General features: G+C 34.4%; 1 non-coding gene and 1 pseudogene across 1 annotated transcript; both read right to left on the reverse strand.

Annotated features, from left to right (window-relative positions):
• LOC101443675 (pseudouridylate synthase TRUB2, mitochondrial pseudogene) overlaps window positions 1-23,921 on the reverse strand; it is a 124,554-nt pseudogene extending 100,633 nt beyond the window's left edge.
• Window positions 6,957-7,086, reverse strand: LOC111760523 (small nucleolar RNA SNORA31). Its single transcript, XR_002794185.1, has one exon. It is a non-coding gene; the product is annotated as a small nucleolar RNA SNORA31 (small nucleolar RNA).
• Window positions 23,922-27,756: the final 3,835 nt, after the last annotated feature.

Raw genomic sequence — 27,756 nt, forward strand, 5'->3', positions numbered from 1 at the left:
CTAACCACCACTTCTAAGATGTGACAGGAAGAAAAGCTTACAAGGAACATGAAGAAGTTGCTTCTGGGTCAATAATCTTCAAATGTTCACATAAATTATAAAGCTAAAACAGTTTTCAAAAGCAGCTATATAAATTCAGAAGCCTTCCAACAATGCATGAGTATTCCATCTTTTTGCCAATACTTTTATTATGAGATTTTTCTATTTTAAATAATCTAGTGAATGTATTATGGTATATCATTTTGGTTTTAATTTTTTTCTTGATAATTAAGAAGAGTATGTCTACAAATGATTATTTGCAATATGAATATATTTTTTGAAGTGCATGTTAAGCCTCATTCATTTTTTATTGGATTCTCTGCCTTTTTCATCTTTATATGTAGTTTTTCTTTATAGATTCTTGGAGTCAGTGCTATGTTGGTTATATCCATTGAAAATATATTCTTTTAATATATGTTTGATTTTTCACTTACCTTCATTTTGCTATTTGGTGTAAATATAACCCATTTTAATTTATAAGATTTTCCTTTTAGATTAGTGTATTGCTTTATCCATCTTAAAGAAGATTGCCATATTCTAAAGTAAACTATATATTCCCATATATTATATAATGTGAGCTTTATAGTTTTGGCATTCACATTGAAACCTACAACCCTTCAGGAATTGGTTATGTGTATTTTGTGAGGTATGATTTAAAATGTAAACTTTCATTTACATTGTCTGGAATGTCTACATTTTCCATATTTTTGTGTAGCTTCTCCTAAATTAAGACCCATGTAGTTTGGGTCTATTACTGAATTCTCTATTTTGTTACATTAGTTCATCTTTTTATACTTTTGCTACTATTACAGTGCCTTAAATTTAGTATAATTATAAACTCGATATTTGGGAGAAAAATTCTGTCCCTTATTTTCCCCTTATTCTTGGAAATTTACTTTTCCATATGAATTTTATTATCAGTTCAAATGTCAGAAAAATAACCTTGGGAAATTTGGGAATATTTCAGTAAATGTAAACTTTATTTGGAAAAGTTTAACAACTTTATAATGTGGAGCCTTGCAAATGACAAACATTTTATAGCCATCTATTTATTCATTTTATTTAATTGGCACTATAATGTTTATAGATTTTCTTTTGAGTCTTCACATATCTTTTATAACAACCAATACATCTTATGATTTTGTAGTAACACTTTAATTCTAATTTTTGAACCCTTTTATACTACTTGATTTTTCATATATTGACCTTATTTCCAGTAATCTTTCTATGATCAGTTATTAGTCCTAGTGATATGTATGTGCATATATATAAATTTAAATTTTTACATTCAATTTTATCACATCTGTAGATGATAGTTCTTCCTTTCTAATCCTAACAAAAGATTTATTTTACTTGCCATATTGTAGTGAATAGGACTTCTAGAACAATATTTAAAATTCTGTCAATAACAGGCATCTTTGCATATTTCCAATGCCAGTGGGAACATTTTTAATATTTATTATTAAGTATGATTTATGTTTATAGTAACTTTTTGTAGTTTCCTTAAATTTCTGATTATACTAATAATTTTGTCATGAATAGAAGTTTAAAATTATGAAGTTTATTTTGTTATTCTTTTACAAATTTCTAAAGATGGATACTTAGCTCCCAGATTTTCACCCTTTTCTTTTTTCTCATACACACATTAAGACAGTATTTACCTTGTCAGCACAAACTATCACTGTGGAAAATTCTAATTTCCTTTCTAATTTTTCAATCATTTGAGTATTTAAAATGTATATTTTAATTTTCAAATTATGTGTATTTTATGAGTCAGTGTTCTCTGGAGAAATAGAACCAAATCTTTATAAAGACATTTCTTTTAAGGAATTGGCTCACATGAGCATGGGAGCTGGCAAGTCTGAATTCTGTAGGCCCCTCTAGAAGCTAGAAATCTTGAGTCTAAAATCCATTGAGGAGGGCAATAGGCTGGTAACCCACAGGAGTAGAGGGTGTACTCTTGAGCTGAACATTTTTTCTCTCCAGAAACCTCACATCCTTGCTTTTAAGGTCTCCAACTGAATGGATTTGGAGAAAGTCCATTATTAATCAGGGGTTATCTCCTTTACATAAAGTCAGCTAATTACAGGTGCTAATTCCATCAGAAGAATACCTCCACAGCAACATCTAGGCCAGTGTTTGACCAAACAGCTAGATATCATTGCCTAGCCAATTTGGCACATGGAATCAACCACCACAGGGATTTTCAGGTTATTTTTTTTCTAATTTACATTCTAATTTATTTACTTTATGGCCCAGCATATTAAAAGAAAAAAAAAAAACCTATACTATTGTTACTTGAAATAAATGTGCATTCTGTGGTTATTGAAGGCAGTGTTCTAAATACAAATGTGAGCTTTAATTTTGTTAAATGTGTTGATTAATCCCTGATGTTAATTCCTTCACATGTAGGTAGATTCGTTGCCCACTACCACTTGGAGACTTCTTTTAACACTAACTTGAGATCTCTAATTTGGTATAATATTTATTTGGCCCATATTCTCCTGATGAATATCTCTTAGAAAGTCTACATATGTAATTTAAACTCTGAGGATTTTCATATCCAAAACTACCTTTATTTTGTTTAATAGGTGAATTATATTCTCTTTGGTTACAGCAGCTTCATCGGGTACTCATACAATCACCTATAGGTACATTCTTAGTTCAATCTTCTATCATACATTGCCATAAAAGAAAAAAAAAACTGTTAGAATGAATTTTCTTTCCCTTGTGAACATATGAATTTTCCTGCCTTGACATTTGCATCTAATTATCTCTTTAGTGTTATATTTCAACAATTTCAAGGGAATATGTTCAAGCATGTTTTTAATCCCCAAAGCATGGAATACACTAAAATACTGAATTCTAAATCTCTAATCTATCTTTCTTCATCTCAGATATATTTTCTGTCATTTAATTATTCTCTCTCCCTTACTTTTTTTTTGGGGGGGGGGGCTTCCATTTGCAAATTAAGTGGACTTGATGTAGCTTCCATGTTTCTATGATTCTTAACACATGATTTCCATATCTTCATGAGTTTCTCTAATTATGAAATATGTTAAATCAGTTAATATTCTATAAAATGAATTTGCTTTTGAAAAATGATTATTTTCATTTCAGTTAATAATATATTTATTTGAAAGTATGGGCTGTTTTTGTAGTATTGGGAGTTTCTTTTGTTCTAACTATGTTTTCTCAATAGTTCTTTCATTTTAATTGTATTACCCATCTTTCTAATTATTACAGTTTGGCCTTTCCTGGCAAGTTTCATTTTCTGCTCACTTGGGATGATGTGATTTATCAACAAATGTGGACCTTATCTTGTTAATATCTGAGATTGATAACCAAGCAGGAGGAGTAAGAGAAATAGCAGTATACACTCTTATGAACTGGAAAAAAGGATAAATCAGCACAGTCTTAACCTCAGTAGCAGTTTGATATTATTGATGAATTTCAAAAGGAAATATTGGATTATGTTTGTAAACTGGTCTTTTCCTTTGGGCATATTAGATTATATTGTATTAGATGACTTAATCAAGTAAACCTCTTGTTCCAGTAGGGTGTTGAGCCCAACCCTTGCTGGGTGGGGACTCACAGATAAAAGGCATGGCAAAGGACAGAGTTCTGGGTTTTTAATGTTGAAGTTTTGATATTGGAGTTTGATGCTGAAGTTGTAAGCTGGTGTCCCTAGAAGTAAGCACACAGAGGAAAGAGAAGCAAGCCCTGGGAAGAGAGGAACCCAGGAAGCCTGAACCTTGGCAGAAGTCAGCAGCCATCTTGCTCCAACACCTGGAAATAAACTTTGGTAAGGGAAGTAACTTATGCTTTATGGCCCGGTATCTGTAAGCTCCCACCCCAAATAAATACACTTTATAAAAACCAACTGATTTCTAGTATTTTGCATCAGCACCCCTTAGGCTGACTCATATACCTTCCTTTGAGTCACTGGGTATATCCTCTCTCTTCCCAGGTCCTTCCAGTTGCAAATAGAAGTCCATTCTGAAAGTAAATTTTGTGAATCATTTCAATTGCCAATGCAAGCTTTAGTCTATCCAAGTTAGGATTTAGCACTGACATTTTCCCCTCCCCCCATAGAGAGCAGATGGCCTCAAACAGAAAAAAAAACCTCTTTGAACCATCATTGTTAACCTTTTATTATTTGACATGTCATCTGCTTTCTACCCTTGAGTTCCTGAAATTTCTTGAATCTTGATGCTTCAGATTACCTGCTTAAATTTCTGCCACTGTTTTCTTATTTATAGTATTATATCCATACAGTGACTTGGCAGGAAGAGGGAAGATGAAATCTGGAATTCACATTTAGTTTATTTTTCTAGAATATATTTGAAAAATTTAAATTCACTTGATGTATGAGTTTCCTATTTGTCATTGTAACAAACTGCCACAAGGTTAGTGACTTAAAACAATATAATGGTGTGATTTTACAGTTCCATAGGTCAGAAGTATGATATGGGTCTCCATGTCCTAAAATCATGATATCTGGAGGATGTCATTCTTTTCTGGAGGCTCTAGGGGAGAACTTCTTTCCTTGTGATTTCCACCTTCTATAGGTCACCTTCCTCCATCTTCAAAGACACCAATATAGCATCTCTACACCTTTCTTCAATAGTCACGTCTCCCTCTGACTCTCCTCTTCTGCTTCCTTCTTCCACATTTTAGGATTCTTGTGATTACTTTGGCCCACCAGGATAACACAAAATAATTTGCCTATTTTAAAGTCAGTTGATTAGAAACCTTAATTCTATTTGTAACCTTAATTTCCTTGTGCCATGTAATCTAATTTATTCACAATTTCTTGGGATTAGAACATAAACATTTAAAAATATATCTAATTTCTGTAAAATATATATACATTCATTATATATATAATCTTAACTTCATTTTATGCAATAATAACTTAATTAAATTGGTTCAAACAGTTTATAAAATAATGGTGACTATTCTATAATCAATTAGATTTACTAGTTGATATTAGTTTTACTGGCTGTTAAATTATATATTATGTTAAAAATATAAGCAACCTGGATAGTATTGTAAAAATATAACCAATCTGGGGAAACAGTAGTGAAAAGAGCTAAGCCTTAGGAAGACTTCATCATAGACATGGGGGCAAGTTCCATGGTCACCAAGACTGTGTTTGTACATTGGGTTTACCTTTACCTTTTTAATAAATTCTACTAAAACATTCACCAAGTTTTTTCATTTGTACCATTCTTTCAGATAGAGAAATCCCCCCATCCCGAAAATATGTAGATACACCTAAAATTTAGGATAGCACTTTTCTGAAATCATGAAATATCACTGGGTTGAACTTGGAGATTCATTATTTTTAGAGTAAATTGTTTCTTTGATGCCTGTCAATTTTTTTCCCACGTTTAAATTCAGCAAGTTATAATAAGAAGAAATGCATTGATTGATAGTTGACAGTCCCTAAAGTATCTAACAGAAGTATAATAGTTCAGTGTATTTTAAATTTTCTAGCTTATTTTGCTAAAAAGTATTTTATTTATTTACACAAAGCTATCGCTGTAAGTAAAAAAAGTTTGCTCACTTTTTACTGTTTGATGCTTCCTGATTCATGGTAAGTGATAAGTCATAAGACATGCTAACACATAGCGTCAATATTGCTGCCTTTAACGAGATTGCAATGATGCAAAGATAACTTATTTGGCATTGATGTTATGCTTTCAGTATTTGTTAAGAAAATGTAATCTAAAAGCCCATTAATTACACTGTTAGCAAAAGAGCATTTTAAAAAAAATGTTTGCCAGGAGTAGCAAATACAGATAATAAATTGGAGAAAAGAGTAGCATTTATCGAGGTGAATCCAAATTGTATTATCTTCATTATCGCTTTGGAGTTAGACTAAGTGCATCTGCTAATTCTGTTGACAGCCATTTTTTTTCACTGCAAAGACCAGTACTAATTAGATATTTTAAAGTATTATAAACCTAAAGGAGGTAAAAGGCTGATAATATATAATGAAGCAAGGCGAATAGAGAAATTTTATGCAGTTCTGTGGTCTTTCACACTGCTGTGTCCCGAAACCTTTAGCTCGCTTCTCTGCAAGCCACACTATGCATGATGACATAGAGATTTATAAGTTCCACGACTAAAAGGGCTAATTCAACAAGTACTTTTCTTTTATTTCCAAATGTCAATCACAGCTCCAGATTATTTACATACCCCAATGAATAATGAGAAAAAGAAATTTTAAAATAAAAATATTTAAAACAGCATTCAGAAAAATTATTTATGAGTAAATTTAATAAAAGCTGTGAAAGATTCCTTCACAAAAAAATATCAAACATAGCTAAGAGAAATTAAAGATACAGATAAATGACAGGATGTACAGTTCTAATGGTTTGGAAGACTTGATATCATTAATTTATTTATATATCTGTTTATTTAGCTATAGATACAATGTAATTCCAATCTATCAAATATTGTATGGATAAAATATTGTATGGGTACGCCAACTTCTTTCAATAATTCCCAACACTGGGCATTGCCCATATTTTTAACTTTCTAAATCAATTATATACCTATTTCCACTTTCTCCCTATCTAAGAAAAGTATTAAAATATTAAATAATTTCAGTATTAAAGATATTATTTTAAATAATTAATTTTTAGGTATTTTAAATATATACATTTGTTCTGAGTCAGAGTTTACACATATTTTGCAAAAGTATCTGTGAGCTATGTCCAATGCATATGACAATTTGTCCAAAGAGTATATAAAATAAGTGTATGTCTATAATGTGTTCCACACATATTTTTAATTTTTATTTGAGTTTTCTGTATGTTGCTAGTGACATAACTTTGTTTTTCAATATTTACAAGTTTATTTCTGAGCTGCAAAGAATATTGTCCCTTCACCATGTTTTTAAATTTTCCTGTATCCCCCATTCAATCTTGCCTGCCACAACCAGACAAAGAGAGCATGAGAACCTTCTTTCTCTTGCATCTGTGGTGGAAACCTTAGCAGCAGACATCGGCTGCTCCAGGTCCGTCAGAGATACATAGCAGCATAACTTTTTGATACTTCTTGATTTTGTGTCACAATATGAAAGCCATTCATAGTGCAAAATTCATAAAAACCTGGTTAAAATATTAAGCTTTGTATATGCATTTAAAGTTTAGATAATTCTGAAATTGCTTTGCATTTTAATGAGTGAGATGGGGTTTAAATATATTTATAAATACTTACAAGTGCTTACTTAGCAAGTTGTGGTAACCACATTACTTCAATACTCTATCTTTCCTCACTGTTTTAAAAACAACACTGTTTAAAATCACAACAAACATGTATGATATTATTGGTCTTCTATTTTTTTCTATTTACTTTTCTCTATATTTCAGTTAAAGCACTATATTTTTCAATATCAGTATCTGAAGGTGATGATTCCTCTCATTATTCTTTAGAGAATTTGCTAAGATATCCTTATTCATTTACACTTCCAGATTAAAATTATGTGTACTTTACCATCCAGTCTACAACCTGCTTTAAAATAACAATTAGGTTTTTTTTTAGGAGGTATCAGGGATTGAACTTAGGACCTTGTACATGGGAAGTAGGTGCTCAATCACATAAGCTACATCCACTCCTCTTAAGATTTTTATTGAAAAAAACAGATGTAACAGATTGGATATTTGGGGTCAAACTCTGCAGGCTGGAAAATTAAACAGTGGATAAATTCATAGCCTTACCATATATTTTACATGGAATTTTCTGTATTTATAGATAGACTCTGAAATATAAATATTTTTGGTATGTATGCACATTTGAGATAATTAAATAATAATAATAATGAAAATGCATAATACTGTGTTTCTAAAATACATTTGGGAATGTTTAGGAAAGTGGCATTTATGCTTGATTTAATAACTCAGAATGAGCCAACATTTAATATTTTAGCCACTGACGATGTATGGCACTGTTCTGTATATAAAAAAAGAATCAATATTCCCTCATTGAGAAACAGTCACACCCATCGTGATTAAAAAACCCTTCTTCTGAAAAGTAGTTTTTCCCTCCTCATAATGAAGATGATTTTGTTCATCTGCTTAAGGATGCTGCTACTCTTTTACCAAAGTAATTTTGTATGAAAAAGTCTTCCTTTGTCATCCCTTACCCAGTACTCATGAGGTGAAATTTTAGTACTTTTGCTATTATGCATTGTCAAGAATTGGAGAATAAAATTGGTATGAATTTAAATGGTGTTTGAAAAGGAGAAAATATATAAAACCAAGCTAACTTTTTGACATGTATGCACTTAACAAAGAAATTCAAAAATTGCTTTTCATATTTGGCTGAAACACCTTAATTCAACTTTGTCCCAAACTAAATGAAATTGGAGATATAATAATCTCTTTGATATATTTCAGAGGAATGGCTCAAAGAGTTTTGGAGATAAGAATGATAGAATGGTCAAATTTATACTTCATTATGAAGTACTCTCAAACTTAAATCTTGAGAGGATGCAGAAGCCATATATTGATGGGGGACATTCAGGCATCTTTTTAAAAAATATTTTTAGTTTATTTTTCAGAGATACATAGATCACACAAAATGTTACTTCAAAAATATAGGAAGAATAGCAACAATCCCCCAAGTGCAACGGCAAAGACCAACAAAGAAGGATTTTCCAAAAATGAGCCCTTGATACTGATGACCGTGCTTATGAGGCTGTGTGCTCGAAATATGAACTAAGCCTAGAGATGCAGGGTGCCTAAGAGTCACCTCCTGAGAGCCTCCATGTTGCTCAAATGTGCCCACTCTCTAAGCCAAACTCAGCATGTAAATGCATTACATTCCCCCCAGCACGGGGCATGACTCGCAGGGATGAGCCTCCCTGGTGCCAATGGATTACTACCAAGCACCAGCTGGTGATGTAAATAGAAAAGACCTTGAATAAAAGGGTCAACTCAAACCAGCAGAATATCTCAGCCCACATGTAGGATCGTGTGTTAAAAACTGCATTTAGACATTGAATAAAAGGGGGAAATGGCAAAGACAAATGAGTTTATATGGCTAAGAGTCTTCAAAAAAGAGTCAAGGGGTCATCAGAGGGGTCGTGCTTATACACCCCTCAGGAAGACCCCCAAAACAACCAAAGTGGATACAACACCAGGTACTGGTTTTCCTGAGGGCTATGGAGGCCCACAGGGATATGGTCATGGCAGATAGCTCTGGAGCTCAGTACCATGTCAGTGGACCCTACTTTGGAATTTGTGTCCCTGAGTGTGATGGAGCTGGACTCAGATGTGACCTTTCTACACATGCCTCTTCTGTGACTTTTACTGAACCTTTGGTTGGGCTAACATTGGTGTATACTCAGGAAACTTGAATCTCTGGACTGTCCATGTGCCAGCTGGGCCATGAGCCTCAGCAGAGTTGTAGCTCCTACTCTCTGGTTTGTTGCACTTATGCAGGTCAGCTAACAGGGAGGTGAAGATGGTCTATCACTACACCAGGGAACTGAGAGTGCCTACAACTGCAAGCAGGAGAATTGCATCCATCATGCATGTGGAATCTAAACCCCCTCTTGATATAGAGGTGGAGTGGACATCACCATCCCAGGGCCCACAGAATGGAGGAATAAAATATGGATTAGAGTGGACTTACTGATACTCTATTATAAAACGTTTGTGGCTGCTAATAGAAGAAATTGTAGCATTGAGGTGAAGAAAGTGGCCACAGTAGTTGCTGAGAGCAGGGAGTGGGAAGAAGAGATGTAATGAGGGGGCTTTTTGGGGACTTTGAGTTGTCCTAAATGATATTGCAGGGTCAGATGGTGGACATTATATATCCTGCCATAACCCACTGCATGTACTGGGAGAGAATGTGAACTACAGAGAAAACTACTATCCACGTGGTGCAGCAGTGCTCCAAAATGTGTTCACCGAGTGCGATGAGCATGCCACAATGATGGGGGAGGTTGTTGGTGTGGGAGGAGTGGGGTGTGGGGATGGGGAGTATACAGGAACCTCTTATGTCTTTTATAATGTAACCTTTTTTGTGATGTATTTATCTTCAAAAAATACAATTTACATAAATGATAGGGGTGGGAGGGTGAGGTGTGGGTTGTATGGGGACCTCTTATTTTTTTTTTAATTTAACATTCTATGTGATCTATTAACCTTAATAAAAATTTTAAAAAGGAACAAAAATTTAAAAAAATAGGAAGTTCCCCTATGCCCCACTCCCCACACCCTCACTTTTCCCACATCAACAATGATTTTCATTAGTGTGGTACGTTCATTGCATTTGATGAATTCTTTTTGGAGCACTGTTTTACAGCATGGATTATAGTTTACACTGTAGTTTACACTCTCTCCCATTCCATTCAGTGGATTATGGCAGGACATATAATGGTCTGCCTCTGTCCCAGCAGTATTACTCAGGACAACTCCAAGTCCTTAAAATACCCCATATCACATCTCTTCTTCCCTCTCCCTACCTTCAACAACTCCAGTGGTTACTGTCTCCACATCAATGATACAATTTCTTCCATTGCCAGAGTCACAATAATTCTATAGTAAAATACCAGTAAGTTCACCCTAGTCCATATTTTATTCCTCCATCCTGAGGACACTGGGATGGCAATGCCAGGGCTTTGGTCCCATGTGGCTGGTGGATAGGATTCTCATGTCTGCAGCTGTACTCTTTTGGTTTCTTAGTGTGGTGGTTGTCCATCCTCATCTCCCTGTCAGCTGACCTGGGTGAGAAGAAACTATTTTCCTTTTTTTTTCTCCTCCATCAGAGAATTGTAAGTGCTCAGGCATCCTTTTAAAAAACTTTGGTAACTAGAGGATATAATATACTTTAGCTTTGATCATCAATAGTATAGTTCTGCCCTTTCCAGGAACTCAGGAATATTGTACTCAGTTAAATTGGTCATGCCATGTGACTCTTCATTGAAAGAAATTTGAGTAAACTCTTTTTCTAATGAAATATAAGTAGATGCTTTAAAGGACAATACACAGTTCACTCAGGTATTGTAAAGGTATGTGTGGAGATGGATCACAATCTATCCTGGGTCTCCAGATCTTTCCAATCATGTATGACTACCCTGGACATGTATCACAAGTGAAAAAAATAAACTTTTTTAATGTTAATGCATTGACATCTTTAAATTGTTTATTATTACAGAATAACCTAGTCTACCCTGTATGCTGCACTTGGTGATGGTAGTTTGAGATTAACTAATTAAATTCCCTCCTTATTTCAGTGAAGGACTGAAGGATCCTATCATAGCATACATTCATTAATGAGTAATTAATTCCAGAGTTAAAATACATGGGGATTCCAAAGACTAAGTAGAGTCAGGGCAGGCAAAATGATCTGAACCGGAATGTTGTGGCTATTAATTGATCACGGAATTTCTTAAACTAAAAGCTATGAATGGCCAATTAAGTTTATTGTGATATGTATAATCTCAAATCTCCAGGTTTGTGAAATATATCTTGATCCAACACAATAGGTCCATGACTCTTAGGTTAATTGCTTAGGTTAATGTAAATTAACATAACTAAAAGCTCTTGTATAAAAATGTCATGTTAGACATACCTGAAGAAGGACCATGCAATGACACTACATGTATACACTGATATTATTCCTCTTAGTCATTACTAATGGACTCCGTACAGATTTCAAGGTAATTGGATGTGGAAAAGGAAATATGAACACTTTGAGGAGATATTAGAACTGAACCTGAGCTATTACAAATTCTTGCAAACCAAACACAAAATTTTAGCTCACAAGTCAGTATGAGAGCTAATGTAGGTTAGGTGATAATTACAGGTGTGATCCATCTGCTTCAGAGTATGTCCAAGAGAATCACATATCTCCTCATTTTAATTTCTTGGTATTTTAGGGGAAAAAAACTATATGCAACTTATTTTAGAATCATTATCTTGGAAGAATAGTCAAATATAAATCTGTAGAGCATGCTTTCCATAACAGAAACAAATATAACAAAGAAAGAAACAAAAAATGTAAGTAGTTCATTCTTAGTGTTAACTGTAGAGTTTTGATCACATTAAAACCTTGAAAGAAACAAAAATGATGATTGCTAACATCCCTATTTGATTATCCACTTCACTCCCCTCAAAAGACAGATGGGACTTGGGCAATGGCAGTAGATAATCATCAGTTTAATTGGGTGCTGAATCTAGTTACAGCTGCTATCCAGATGTGGTTTCCCTATTGGAGCAAATTAATAAAGCTACTTGATCTTGAATATCTATTGATGACATCAGGTTTTATTTCCTCCTTTGTGATAAATTGTTTACAACATAAGGAAATATTTTCAAAGGCAGGTACAACAGTATTTATTTTATTATATTCTTAAGGAATGAATCACTGCTCCATTTCTTTTCTGTAGTTCAGTTTCTTGGAAACATCACTGCTCTCTGTCTCTGATGATATCACTCTGTCCAATTATATTAATGACATTATGCCTAGAGAGCAGTGCCAGACCCCTCTAAGTTAAGAGAACTCTAAGTAAGACAGCAGTGAGAGATTCTTCTAAGGATAATTTAATGGTGTGCCAAAACTCAAAAGTTTCTTGTGGATCCATTGATGTAGATTAATTTACAGTTTTGAAAAGGGAGTAGAGTCTTTTAGGTCTTTCTACAAGAAGTAGGTAGGAGGTATATGGGTAAATTTTATATGATAAATTTACTTCAAACTTTGTAACTATTTTTTCTATATATCTTTCTCTACAACATATCAAAAAGGTTCAGGAATTTCAACTAAGTTTTGAAAGCAGAAGTTTGCTAAGACAAAACCAAGCAAACAAATGAACAAAATACAAAGTGAAAAAGGCAGGTAATTTTGATTTCTAGTTCAAACTCTATCATGAGATTGATGAGAAAATCCTAAAAAATATGTCAGCATATAAAATCAATTGATATATATAGATAATAACATCTTCAAAAATCCTATTTCTTTAGATTAGGACTTGTACTTATCTTTTGGATAGACCAATTCATAAAATCAGTTCTGATAAAGATGAACTATTTCAGTTTGGTTTTTATTTCCCTTTCCTCTTTGTAGGTCATTGTCAATGGATAAAGAAATAGTGTTATTTTGTATTCCAACATTTAAAAAATGTTTTCCCATTACCCTCTATCTGGTAGAAATTCTGAGGAAGCATGCACAAATTGTTACTAATTTTGTTTCTTTGCATATATTGTATCTTTACTTTCTGATTGCTTTTATTAAGATATTTCTCTTTATAATTGAGTTCAATAATTTGATTATGATGTATATTTCTGTTTTGTGCATATGTACTTATTCCTATTGAGGCTCATTAAGCTTTAACTATTATTTCTGAGCCCCAGATGCTCACCTTTTTCTTGTAATCCAATTACACATATTTTGGACCACTTGAAATTGCCCAGCAGATTATTGAGATTATAATCTTTTCTTTAATGCTATAATTTCATTAAATTCTATTCCTATACCTTAAAATTTACTAATGATTTCATTGAAATTTTTTGCTCCTCTTTAACAGCTTTTTGTGTTAGAGAATTGTAGAATTTCAGAAAAAGGAGGGACTACTCCTAAATCATTCTATGAAGCCAATATCACTTTCATACCAAAACCAGACAAAAACTTGTTAGGAAAGAAAATTACCGACGAATCCATTTTATGAATATAGACATAAAAATCCTCAATAAAATACTAGAAAAATGAATCCAATAATACATTTTTAAAAAATATTATAGACTATGATCAAGTGAGATTTATTTCAGTTATGAAAGGGTGGTCCAACATAACAAAATCAATTGGGGTAATGCTCCACATTATCAGAACAAAGGAAATACAAACACATGATCATCTCAATTGGTACAGAAATGTTATTTGACAAAATCCAGCAAATTTTCTTGGTAAAAGCACTTAAAAAACCAGGAATAGAAGGAAACTTCTTCAACATGATTAAAGACATATATGAACAACCCATAGCTTATGTCATACACAATGGTGAAAGAATGAAAGTGTTCCTTCTAAGATAAGGAACAAGATAAGGATGCCCACTGTCACCACTGTCAGTTTCCATATTACTGGAAGTTCTTGCTGGAACAATTAGGCAAGAGAAAGAAATAAAGGAATTCCAAATTGGAAAGGAAGAGGTGTAACTTTCATTATTTGTAGATAATATGATTGTATATACAGAAAATCTTGAAAAATCCACACCAAAGCTACTAGAACTTCTTAGATCCTCAAAGTGGTTTGGTATAGTTCAACATGCAAAGTCAGGAATGTTTCTATTCACAAGCAATGAGCAATTGGAGCAAGTCATGAAAACTATTCCATTTCCAATACGATTAAATGAATCAAATATCTAAGAATAAGCCTAACCAAGTGTGTAAAGGACTTATGCACAGAAAAAAAAAAAAACATGTGAAAGAAATCAAATAACTAAATAAATGAGAGGACATTGATTGGAAGACCAGATATTGTTCAGCTGTCAATTTTACCCAAAGCAATTTACAGATTCAATGCAATTCCCATCAAAAGTCCAACAAACTTCTTTGCAGAAATGAAAAAGCCAAACATCAAATTTATATGGGAGGGAAAGGGTCTTGAGTTGCCATATAGCACAAGGAGAGGTATTTTGACTATTAGAATTGAATTCAGAGTTCACATATTTAGCAAAAAATTGGTTGAAGGGTGGATCATTGTGGTTTGCTCATTCAGTGACAGGATTTTGTTTTCTTGCTTTAAAGTGTGTTGCGTTTTGTTGGGTTTGCAGTTAAGTCACTTGCCAATCCATGTGATCATAGTTTGCTAGTGAAGGAAAAGTGCAGCATTTTAATAAGGAATAGCTTAGAATTACTTCTAAGTAATCTTCTAGGATCTCTACTAAATGACCTTGGTGGTCATTGAAGATTATTTGTTCTATGAGACTAGCTGAAATGTCTTCCTGCCCTTTGTGATTTATGGAAACTTTCAAACTTAAAACTTTTTCTTTCCCTGGCCTTTTAGAATTACCCTCAGCATTTGAATAGCTTTGTATCCAGCAAATAATCAAGAAGGATTCCATGCAGATTTTTTGAATTATATTTTAAATAGCTGCGTCCTTTACAGAACACAAACTTGTAAATAGTATCCATTTCAGCTTCCCTCATTTCTAATCTCAACTTTTTCATTTCAGCAAGTCTTCTGGACTTTGTTTAGTTTCCAATCCCCATCCCTATTATCAAGAAATTACATAAAGGAAAAAAATCAGAGAATTCTGGAGATATATCATTCTCTTTCTTTATCTCAGCTATCAAAGTCCTACATTTTATGTTGTCTAATATCTGAAACAATTGGTTCTTATCTCTTCCCCAGTTTGCAATTTTTTCCATGGTGTAATAAGGTTAAGTCCTGTCCATGTTACCCTATCATGTTTGGAAGTGAATAAATATTATTTTAATTTTTAAAATATACACAAATTAAACAAGAATAAAATATTTTTTCATAGTATTTTATACTTTATAAATGCTACAAGCACAATATAGTCACTATTCTCAACATGTGCATTAAATAATCCTCCTAATAGTTTGTATGACAGAATTTTGGCAACTGACAAATATATTAAGTAAGGTTGTAACATGATGGGAATTAATATCTGTATTTTTATATTAAATAGCAGAAAACTATGGGTAACTTTTAAGTATTTAACTTAGTATACCTAGGAAATTTTATGCAAGATCATCATGTCTTTGATATGTATATCAGGTTAACAAAAAATACATATTTTATCATTTGATAGTATTAAATTTTAATAAGGTAAATAATAGGAATATTAACACTAATAAACAATAATCATTATTTTAAAAATAACAATGATAAGTAATAGATTTTTACAGGTGACCTAAATTAAGGTGTTTTTTCCTTGAAATGTCAGAAAAAAACAGAATGCTTCATTCACGAGTCAACAATGTTGCTTTTTAATTTTAAAATGTTAGTTTTCTCCCAAATAACTTATTTTTAATTCTTTTTAATCTCTTATATAATTGAAAGAGAATATACTTTTTATTTTTTGTCATAGTTATTTTAATTAAGGAACTTTAAAAATATTAGGCAAATACATATTTTATTTTTGGATTGAACTTGTCATTTTTGTGTTAAATTTCTTTAATAAAGTTATTTTATGTATCATGCTGCTGAAAGCAAGAAAAAGTCAGTTTTAAAAGAACTAAGAATTATAGAAAGTTACTAAGTTTTACAGTTCTACTACATGGTGCAAATTGATACATTCCATTTTAAAAAGCATAATAACATATTACTAACACTCCTTTTATATCTTGTATGTATCTTATGCCTGAGAGTGAAATATTTAGTTGGGTATTGAAATGTATAAAACTTTGATTAAAGGAAGTTTTATGATGTTTTATTCTATTTACACCCAAGTGTGGGTTAAAGCTTTGTATAGACATAGCCAGATGATATAAAAGACTAATCCCTCAAGGCGTCAAAGTGAAAAAAGAGTGATCCATCAGCAGAAAACAATCAAAAATGTATTTTTGCTTCCAGGGCATTTTTGTTAAAAATTCAAATGATTTGCTTTTAAATCTCAAGAATTCTTGTTACTGTATAGAAATGTAATATTATAGCAATGGCCAAGTACATAATATATCTATATCTTACCTTTTTTGAAATATATCAGAGTTGATAAAAATATAAAAATAACAAAATACAATGTGTTCTTAAAAATATAATTGTGCAATATCTTCAAACCATAAAATGGGAATGCTATTAATATTCAATTTTAAAGAACAGATATGAACAAAAATGGGAATATTGAACAAAATAAGAAAATAATATAGATGTATAAGATCAGGTTACCTATAGAAGATATAATGAAATTAATAAAATAAAAATTATTAATAAGATATATTGTAGCCATATAAAGACTAGTAAAATGCTATATGAGTTAAATGCAATATTTTAGAAAAGTAGATGACATGCACATATTGTATTTATTGGTCAGCACCCACCAGGGAAACATAACTGACCTAATATAAATATTATGAAATTTATGAGAGGAATTGGCTCATTTGACTATGGGTTTGGCAAGTCTGAATTCCATAAGCAGCTGCAAGCTAGGAATGCCCATGAAGCTTCCAAAGGATGTTCAAAGAGAAGCTGCCTGAAGTAGATATAGACATTTTTCTGACTGCTGAAATCATCAGTTCTCCCTTTAAGGCCTTCAAATGACTGGAAGAGATTTCTTTCATTGCTGAAAACAATCCCCTTTCTTGAATGTAGGTTTAAATAGCCAAGAAATATCCTTGACATATTCTCACTGTAGCAATCTGGAGAGTGCTTACTTGAACAAATAACTGGACACCATAACCTACCCAAGGTGGCATATGAACTTAACCATCACAGTCCACCCCGTGTCAACTTGGCACCCATACACATCTTCATAAACTATATTTAACCTCTTAGTAAGAAGAAAACAATAACTGTCACATTTTACCCTAACATAATTCCAACTGCCCTGATCACAACCAGAAATGCACCCATCTCCCCAAAAAGGACCAAAGTCCTTGGTTAATATTAATTCTTAAAAACTGTTATCCTATTATTTAAATATTATGACAAAGTTAATACAACTTATGTTATAAGGGAATAGGATAGGGAAGCAAACAAAGATATTGTTTTATATTTATATACAGATATATTCATAGTAAACACAGAAGAAACACAACAATTGTAGTCCTCTTTTTTGCAACTGATCTCATGGTCACAGCTCATATTTTAAACTACCTTATTCCATTATCCATTCTATACTCATTTTACCTTCAGCAAATACCAAACATTCATTCCTGAAATTTCTGAGGCAATAGTAGTCTTGCCTTAATTGGGTTGTGGCAGTTTTCCATTGACTTAACTCACAGAGCATGTTAGTATAAGAAATGCCTTAGGAGATCTCAAGTATACCAAACAAATTCTTCTTTACCTCCATGTTGTACTAGCTGCCCTAGTTGCTCTTGAAAATCAGTATCAATCACTCCAATCAGTACAGAAATTCCCTTCCCTTCCGGTTGATTCAGAGGCATGAGAAGCCAAAGTGGCCTGGTGGCAGTCTTAAATTTCTAACTCCATGGAAACATGTTGTAGCTCCTAGTGGAAACACTCCATCTTTTGGAATTAACACCTCTATACCAGCAAGCTTAATGTTATGTGACAGGAAAAAAGTATCACTAGGAGTAATAGTGTCTGGTGCCTCGCTCGTGTCCACCCCTTGATTCATGGACCTATTTCCTGGGACTGGAGTCGTTGCCATTGTTACCAAGGGCAGGACTGCAGCCTCTTACTGTCACACCCACAAGTCAGAGAGCTTAGGTTATCTCTGAAGAGACAAAGAGCCTCCCACCTATAACCCACATCAATAGAGCAATTGCTGATTTAGAGCATACACAGCCTCCTGGAGAATATTGCCCCAGCTGTGTAAGGTATTGCTACCTAGTTGGAACTGTAAGTGAGTCTTTGAAAGGGCCTTCCATCATTCTATCAATCCAGCTGCTTCAAGATGATAGGGAACATGGTAAGAATTCCATGAGCATGTGCCATTCCTGCACATCATTTGGGTTCTTTGGTCAGAAGCAATGTGGGAATACCATGATGGTGGATAAGGCATTCTGTAAGTCCATGGAAGATAGTTTTGGCAGAAGAATTGCATGCAGGGATGGAAAACCCACATCTGCTGTATGTCTCTATTCTAGTTAGAACAAACTACTGCCCCCTTCATGATGGAAGTGGTCCAATAAAAATTGACCTGCCATCTGGTAGCAAGCTGATAACCTCAGGGTATTTTATAATATCTTGGACTGAGTATGTATCTCTGCTGCTGGCAGACTGGCACTCCACAGTGGCTGTAGCCAAATCAGCTTTGGTGAGTAGAAGTACATGTTGTTGAGCCCATGCATAACCTCATCCTTACCACCATGGCCACTTTGTTCATAAACCCATTGAGCAATGACAAGAGTGGCTTGGCAAAGAGGTTGACTTGTATCCACAGAACAGGTCATTGTTCACACTTAATTATCAAAATTCTCCTCTGCTTAAGTCTCCCTCTGGTAAGCATTCACATGAGACACAAATCTCATCGTATTTTTGGTCCACTAAGAAAAATCTGTCCACATCCCTCTCCCCAAGACCCCTTTGTCACAAATTTTCCCATAACGTTCTTTCCAAGTCCCTGATCTCCCAACCAAACCATTGAATAAGGCCTATGCATCATTACAGAAACACACTTTTGGCCAGATTTCCTTCCAAGCAAAATGAAAAACTTCATAGACTGATCAAAGTTCTGCTCACTAGTTGGATTTCCATTCACCACTGCCCTTTATAAATGTGCAAGAAAAGGTTGTTATGCCACAACTTTCCACTTAAGGGTGGTGCCTGCATATAATGCAGAACTACCTATAAACCAATCCAGTGTTTTCTCTTTTGTCATCTTAGTGAGGAAGGAATTGTAGGAATGCCCCATGAAGGCATATTTTCATGCTGAGAAATAGAAGGTAAATTGGTAGGAGTGGGGACAATGGGTGTTTGGGCCACTCTTTCATGTAACTTACTTGTGCCCTCTGGGCTGCTTAAGCCTGATCTCATGTATTCTGCTATGCATTCTCAACTTTATGGTTTGGTTTGTCAGACAACTCTCATTCTGAGACAACTTAGTGGTCCATGATTAAGCATTCAACCTCTACCATGGACCAGAAGCAGGCCAATGTTGCTTCAGAAAAGGAGAGTAGTTATCTACAGAAGATGACAGGACTGCTCCAAATCTTACAGGTCTACACTGTGATGCTCCTGTAAGGACTTGCTTAAGGCTGCAGACAACATCTTTATTTGCCACCGACACTTCCAGCATCATTAGATCTGCTGGATCATAGTGCCCAAATGTCAGAATGTTGCATAGCAGCCTGAACCTGTTGTAGAGTCTCATTTTATTCCAGGCCCCATACAAAACTAGGGGCTTTTGGGTTACTCAGTAAATGTGCCAGAATACCAAACCCAAATAAAATATATATTGTCTCTCAAATCTAAAAATGCCAACAATGCTTTGTACCTATATTTTGTTTGTAGGAAGATCAGATGCAACAGCTTCTCCTTCACCTTAGAAGCAAAATTTCAACATGCCCCACACCACTAGATGCCTAGAAATTTCACTGTGGTGAAAAGCCCCTGAATTTTTGTTGTATTTATCTCCCATCCACTAACACATAATTGCCTTACTAGCAAGTCTGGAATGCCTTCCTCACTAGGTCCAATCAGCATGTTATCAGTATAAAATTCCATGACCAACTAGCCAATGTAATCATATACATATTTTTAATGAAATTTTTAATATACTTTTTTTATTTTTTAAAGATACTTAGATTACATAAATGTTATATTAAAAATATAGGGACTCCCATATGCTCTGCTTCCTCAAACATATTTCCCCACATTAATAGTATCCTTCATTAGTGTAGTAAATTTATTAAAATTGATAAACACATTTTGGAACATTGCCACTAAGCATGGATTATAGTTTATATTGTATTTTACACTCTCTCCCACAAATTTTTGGAAGTTATTACAAGATATATAATGACCTGTATCTGTCATTGCAGTGTCATTCAACACAATTCCCAAGTCCCAAAAATACCCCCAATTATACCTATTTTTTCCCTTTTCCTCCCCTCAGACGATGTGAAAATAGCCCCCACATCAATGATAAAATTTCTTCCATTGTTAGAATCACAGCAAGTCTATACTAGAGAAACAGTAAATTTACTCTAGTCCATTGTTCATTCACCAATCCTGAGGATTTTGGGATGGTGATGCCCACTCCACCTCTAATTGAGAGAGGGGGCTTAGGCACCTTGTGGCAGATGGATGGCACTGCTTGCTTGTAGCTGCAGACTCTCTCTGTTCCTTTGAATGGGTGTTGCCCATCATCATCTCCTTCTTAGTTGTCCTGGATGAGTCCAGTGATTTAGAGTAGGTGCTGGAACTCTATTGAGATTCAGGCCCCAGTGGGTACATGAACAGCCCAAAGACTTAAGTCTTTTGGACATATACCTCGCAACTCTAGTACTAATTATAGGTTCAAATAGAAGGGGCAGAACAGCCATGTGTAGGGAAACCACACCTGAGTCTAACTCTATCACATTGGAGAACATAAATTCCAAAGTGGGGTCCACTGGCAGGGCACCAAAATCCTGAGCTGTCTGCCCTGCCTATAGTGTCTGGAAGTCTCCAGATCCCTTATAAGCCACATTATTTGAGCCAATATTTACTTTGGCACTCAATGAGATCCTGCTGAGATGTGCATAAGTGTAACTTCTGGAATGACCTCCTGACTCACTTTGAAGTCTCTTAGCCATATAAACTCATTTGTCTTTGCCATTTCTCCTGTTTGGTCAAGAGATTTTTCCAGTTGCATTGCTAGTTGGTGCTACATAGTAATTCCTCAGTGCCAGGGAAGCTCATCCTGGAAGTCATGTCCCATACAGGAGGAAATGCATTTATATGATGAATTTGGCTTAGAGAGAGGCCACATTTGAGCAACAAGGAGGCTCTCATAAGGTATTTTGTGAAATTTTAACATCTTAATGGGTTATTTTGAAATCATTATCTTTTCAGATCATTATCCTTTATCAAATTGAGAAGTTTTGCATTACATAATATAAACACCTACGATGTGAAAATAATGATTAGTAGTCCATGAATCTCAATGATGAAATTAATTATTTTTGCATAATATTGGTAAATGTTGAATTATTTTTATTTTACTAAACACCATTATTCCTCAATTTTTGAAATATTATGATTTAATAAAAATGTATACTTATAGTTGGCCTTGATTTTGGTTATATATCTCTATATCTAGATCTGAATAGGAAACATTTAACTCTATGCTTCTTTATATCAATGAATACTTATTGTTTGTTTTCATGATTTAATTTTCTTTTCTTTCTGACAAGTGATTCTTCTTTAGAAAATAATTATTTCATTTTTAATATGTGGGTTGTAAGTTTTTATAAGTAAATCACATATATTAAAATGTTTCATTCTTCACAAACATATAGGAAAAGATACCATACAATATTTGGTTACCCATTTCATTGGTTCACAAAATTCCATCGAAATCCATGGAATTATTTCTGTGTTCTGTGTCCTCATATATTTTAGAAGGATTCAGTATGTTTAGATTACTAAAATGATAATGATGATGGTGATGATAACATTTACTGTGTGCCAGGCATTTTTATAAATACATAAATTAGTTAATTTAATTTTCTCTACAAGTCTATGAAGTAGGTACTATTATTATTCTCATTTAACAACATGAAAATTGAGATCCAAAGGGAATAGTATTTGTTTGTTTTTGTGGGTTTTTTTTTCAAATTGGGCAAATTGGCTGAAGTAGGTTTCTGATTGTGGCGCTTATTTTAACAAACCTAATATTTCTCAATATATTCATGTTCTTTTTTCTAAATATGGACAATGTATTTTATATAATGACACATGGATAAAACAATAACAGTCATTTTTTATCTAGGTTATTTACACTTGTGAGGTAAAAGATATGAATAGAAGTGATTTTTTCCTCAAATTATTACAAACAGCATTTTATTAAGTAGCACAACACAATTTAAGGATAAATTTAATGGATATATATGATTATAAAAATTGATAAGTTGGAATCCATCTTGAAATACAATGATTATATAATCAAGGAATCAACATGAGTTTATTACTGACATTAAGAAATAAATGTATATCTGATTATTTTAGAAGGCAAGAAATAAAATTGAATTGCATAACTCTCACTATATAGATTCATTCTGAAAGACATATCTGCTACTCAATTCTAGGACAAAGAACATTATCTAACAGTAAAATTACATTTTATTTTTTGCAAAAGATGAGGAAATATTTATTATATATACAATTTTTATATGTACCACTTATATTCATGTGCATGACTTTTAATTTAATTCAGTTAAATCAAATTGTTAAGAAACAAGATAATATTGTTTTGGTAAATGGGTTTTGGTTAATCAATCTTAACAAATGTATGAGTGACATACGCTTTACAAATATCTATTTATCTCAAATCTATAATTTCCAAAGTAAGATTTGGAAAATACACAATTATAGAAAATTCAATAACTGAATGGTCTGGTATTATTTAACCATAGTTCCAAAGAATTCAGTGATTTTGAGTTGCATCTCACAGTTAGATGAGTTTAGCAGAAGTGAGAAGCATGAATGGAGAAAAATAATATCTAAAAAGGAGGGTACTTGATGTAACTGGTATTCCAAACTTCCTTCAAAAAGTCTGCCTGTTAGGGATGGAATTAAACCTCCTATAAAGATATGTTCAAGTCCTAACACCTAGTCCTATGGGTAAGAACCTATTTTTAAATAGGACCTTTGAATATATTATAAAATTAAGATCTGGACACATTTTTCAACAGAGTATTTGAAGATTAAATCAGGCTGGACCTTAATCTATATGGTTGAAGTCCAGATAGGCAAAGGAATTGAACATAGAAGCAGAAACCGGAAGTCCAGAGAAATTAAATGAGCAGACACAAGGAGAGAGAAATCACCATGGCATAGAGTGAAGGCGGCCGGTCGGCTGCAGCTCGTGGACCGGTTCTGCCTGGGGAGAGGGCCTTCCTAACACTGCCTGCGTAAGCTATGGGTTGTCGGGGTGACCTCTCTCTTGCCTCGCTCCGGGAACCGCCGCCGGGGCCGCAAACCAGCTGCGGCGAAAGGACTGTGCTGCGAACTCTCACGAACACCGGTCGGAAGAAACAGGAGACTTTACTGGGAGAGCCAGCGCACATGGGGTCATGCACAATCTGCAGACGGTTCGGGAAGAGGAGGGAAAGGGGGAATATATAGGGATATGATAATTTAGGGGAGGCACATGCGCCTTGGCCCTGCCCCATGACTCAGCATTTCATGACTCACCATGACTCAGCACTCCTGACTCACCATGACTCAGCACTTTCGATGGTACCCAGGCCCACAATATGGCCTATGCTCCCTACAATAGAGGATTGTTGGAAGGCTACAGACTCTGGAAGAAAGCAAGTTCTGTCAATATTTTGTTGTTGGATTTTAGTTTCCAAAACCATGAGACAATAAATTCCTGTTGTAAGCTAACTTATCATGTAGTATTTATCATTGCCATTCTGGCAAACTAAAATACTCTGAAAGGTATAGGTTTTAAATTATTTTTCCTTTTGTTGCATTTCCATTTCTTGAAAACAAAAACAAAACAAAATAAAACAAACAAACATCTCATCCTGATAGCATTGGATAAACTTTTTCTTTCTGTTGATATATACTCAATAATTTAGCTTTTTTTGAAGACAGCTCATGAAATAAAACCATGTTAGTATAAACACAGATTCTAATTCCATACCATCTTGATTTAAAGTTAGATTTTTCTACCTAATATCTGCATAAACTTGAACAAGTTATTTAACCTCTCTTACTTTTTTTCTCTATTAGATTATATGAATAATTACTTCTAAAATACTAAGCTTTTGCCTAGTACATAGGAAAGGAGAATGTTTTTATTCTTTTTTACTTTACATGGAGATCTGTATACCTTTTACATAAATCTCCTATGTATACTTTAATATAAGTTAAAAAGAATGGAGGGAGAAATCATAAATCTACCATTGATTAATACTTAGAGCTAGGGAACTGTTTATTTACAAAACAATTTTTAACATTTTGAGTTTGCCAAGAATGTTATGGATGGTTTGTATTAATCAGTCAAAAGGGGTGCTGATCCAAAGTACCAGAACTCTGTTGGCTTTCATAAAAGGAATTTATTTGGAGTGGAAGTTTACATTTACCATGCCCTAAAAAGTCCAACTCAAGGTACCATAAGAGGTACTTTTTCACCCAAAATCACTGGGCACGTGTTGATGCAAGATGGTGGGTGATGTCTGCGAGGGTTCAGCCTTCCTTCTTCCTCTTAGGATTCTGTGGTCCAAGCTTCTTCCAATCTCAGCTGTAGGCTGGCATAAGGATTGTCATTCTCCTCAGGGCTCATTTCTTTCTAGGCTCAGCTGCTCTGCTCCCTCCACAAGGTCAGCTGAATACTATCAGGCTGACCTGGCTGTGCCTATGGAGCATTCTCTTCCCAGGCTGTGTCAATAGAGCACTTCCTCTTCCTGCATATCTGCTTCTATGTATCTACTTCCATGTAAGTCTGTTTTATCAGACCAAGGGGGGTGGGACTCAATGCTGAGTTGCACTCTAATGACATGAGTTGGATTAAAGCCCTAAGGATAACATAATTTAATCAGACATCTCAGCTGAATCTAATTCAATCAAAGGGCTATCACACCAGAGTAACCATCCAGTTTATAAACATAATCAATATTTCTTCTTTGAATTCATAAATAATAGCAAACTGCTACATGGTCTAATTTTTAAGGAATATTTATTAATTTGAATATCTGAGAAGATTATGTGGCTTATTAAATATCAATTAAATATACTTAATAGTAACAACAGTTTTATCTTTGAAAATGTGCTGTTTCTTTTTTGAAAATTCTTAATAAATAATATTGCAATAAAAATGATATATACCTACAGTTTTTTAAAATATTAACAGACAAGTTTTTTTTTACATCATGGAAATATGAACTATATTTAAATCTATATTCTCATTTTACAGAAACAGAAACTGAGGCACAGATGAATTATATCAATTATCCAAGCTCATATATCTTTCAAGAAATGGGACTAGGCTTTAAATCTGGGCTGACTGGCTCCCAATCAAGTTCATAACTACAATGTTTTACAAGCCTGGTAGGCTGAATAGTGGCCCTTGATGATATCCAGGTCCTAATTCACAGAAACTGGGTTTTTCCTTTTTGGGTAACAGATATTTCACTAGTGTGATTAAATTAAGGTTCATGAGATGGGATATTATGCAGGTTTTTCCGGGTGGTCTCTAAATGAAACTACAGATATCCCAAAAGGAAGGTAGAGGGAAAATGACTACAGAGACAAAAGAGCAGAAGGCAATACGCAATAAGATGCTGATTGAGAAAGACATTTGAAGGTGCTATGCCTGCAAACCTTCAAGATGGTGAAAACAATGATAATCCAAGAAATGCAAGAAATGTTGCATTTGGAAAACACAGGGGTAAAAAGAGCCTCTGGAAGGAGTGTGACTGAGTGAAAATGATTTTGGATTTCTGGCCTCCATAGAAGTAATGTAATTAATTTGAGCTATCTTAAGCCACCAAGTCTCTGGTTATTTGTTACAGTGGCAATAGGATACTACTACATGCCCCATTCAGATTACAGCTTTCATTACTTAAAGGCATATTGTTAACGCTATGAAAATAAATTTAAATCTTAGGTGAAAGGGACAAATTTCTCAGAGAGATATAAATGACCAAGAACAGGTAAAAATAAATAATAATCTGAATACTCTTATGAAGATTAGAGAGAAAACTATAAATTTTCTCTGTTGATAAATTTTATATATAAATAATCTATGGTAAAATCTAACAAAAATTAAAGGGTTAACAACCAGCAAGATGATGGCAGAAAAAGGTGCTCCTAAATCAGTTCAGGCTACAGGGAAGTTAATAATCAACCAGAGGACTACTTTGGGGGCTCCAGGAGACCAGAAAAGTATCCTGCAATATCCTTGAATGAATGGAAGGAGTAGACTTCCCATCTGCAGAGAAGATTCATGAGTACAGGCAGTGGAGGCTGGGGCTCATCCTCCACTGGCAGTGCAAGCCAACACAGGAGATATTCCATGGCTGGAACTGAAGGCTCCATTTCCCAAAAATGGGGGAGGAAGAGACAATTGGCCACCAACTTCAGCTACTGATTAGTAAATTCAACTGGCTAAAGTATTACATTAAGAACAGCCAAAGTTTGAAGTGTCCAAATCATAAAGAAGCCAGTAGCCATCATTTGTCTCTGCTCCCAATATGACAGAAAGCAGGGATGATTGAAAATCACAGTGAGAATAGGGACTGGCTTCTTTCCACCCAGCTTGGATTGCAGTCCTAGCCTAGCTCCGGTACCACCTCTGGTAGGAAGGAAGCTGGCAGGACCTACACCAACCTCTCTGGGTGACTGCAAGCATATTTGACCAGCACAGACTGACTAGTTGGACACCTGGGTCCCCATTCCTGCACCCCAATAAGATAGGAGAGATGCTGTGTTTCCCAACCTCTGTGAGCAACTGCAGGCATTTTCAGTCCACACAAACTGGTTTTTTGAGTGTGTTCAACTCCATCTTCTCCCCTCCAACCCCATAGGGCCTCTCTGTGAAAATACAGGTGCTTTCAACCTACACATACTGGACTCAGGCACCTATTGATTCATCCCCACCTCCTAATAAAATAAGAGGGGAGCTGTGTTTTCTCAGCCTCTCTGGGCATCTGCAGGTGCTTTGGGCCTACACAGACTGAATAGTCAGACACCTATAGCTCCATTCCTGTCCATAAGTAAGATAGAAAGTGAACTCTGTTTCCTCAGCCTTCTAGGCAACAGTGGCAGGCATTTTTGGCCCACATGGCCTGGATGGATGGGGATCTGTGGATCCCTCCCCTGCAATAGGATAGAAAGGGGCTGATATTTCCTAAGTCTTTCTGAGCAACAGCAGGCACTTTTGGCCTACACAGG

The sequence above is a fragment of the Dasypus novemcinctus genome, chromosome 2 (genome assembly GCF_030445035.2).
Source record: "Dasypus novemcinctus isolate mDasNov1 chromosome 2, mDasNov1.1.hap2, whole genome shotgun sequence".
NCBI classification, from domain to species: domain Eukaryota; kingdom Metazoa; phylum Chordata; class Mammalia; order Cingulata; family Dasypodidae; genus Dasypus; species Dasypus novemcinctus.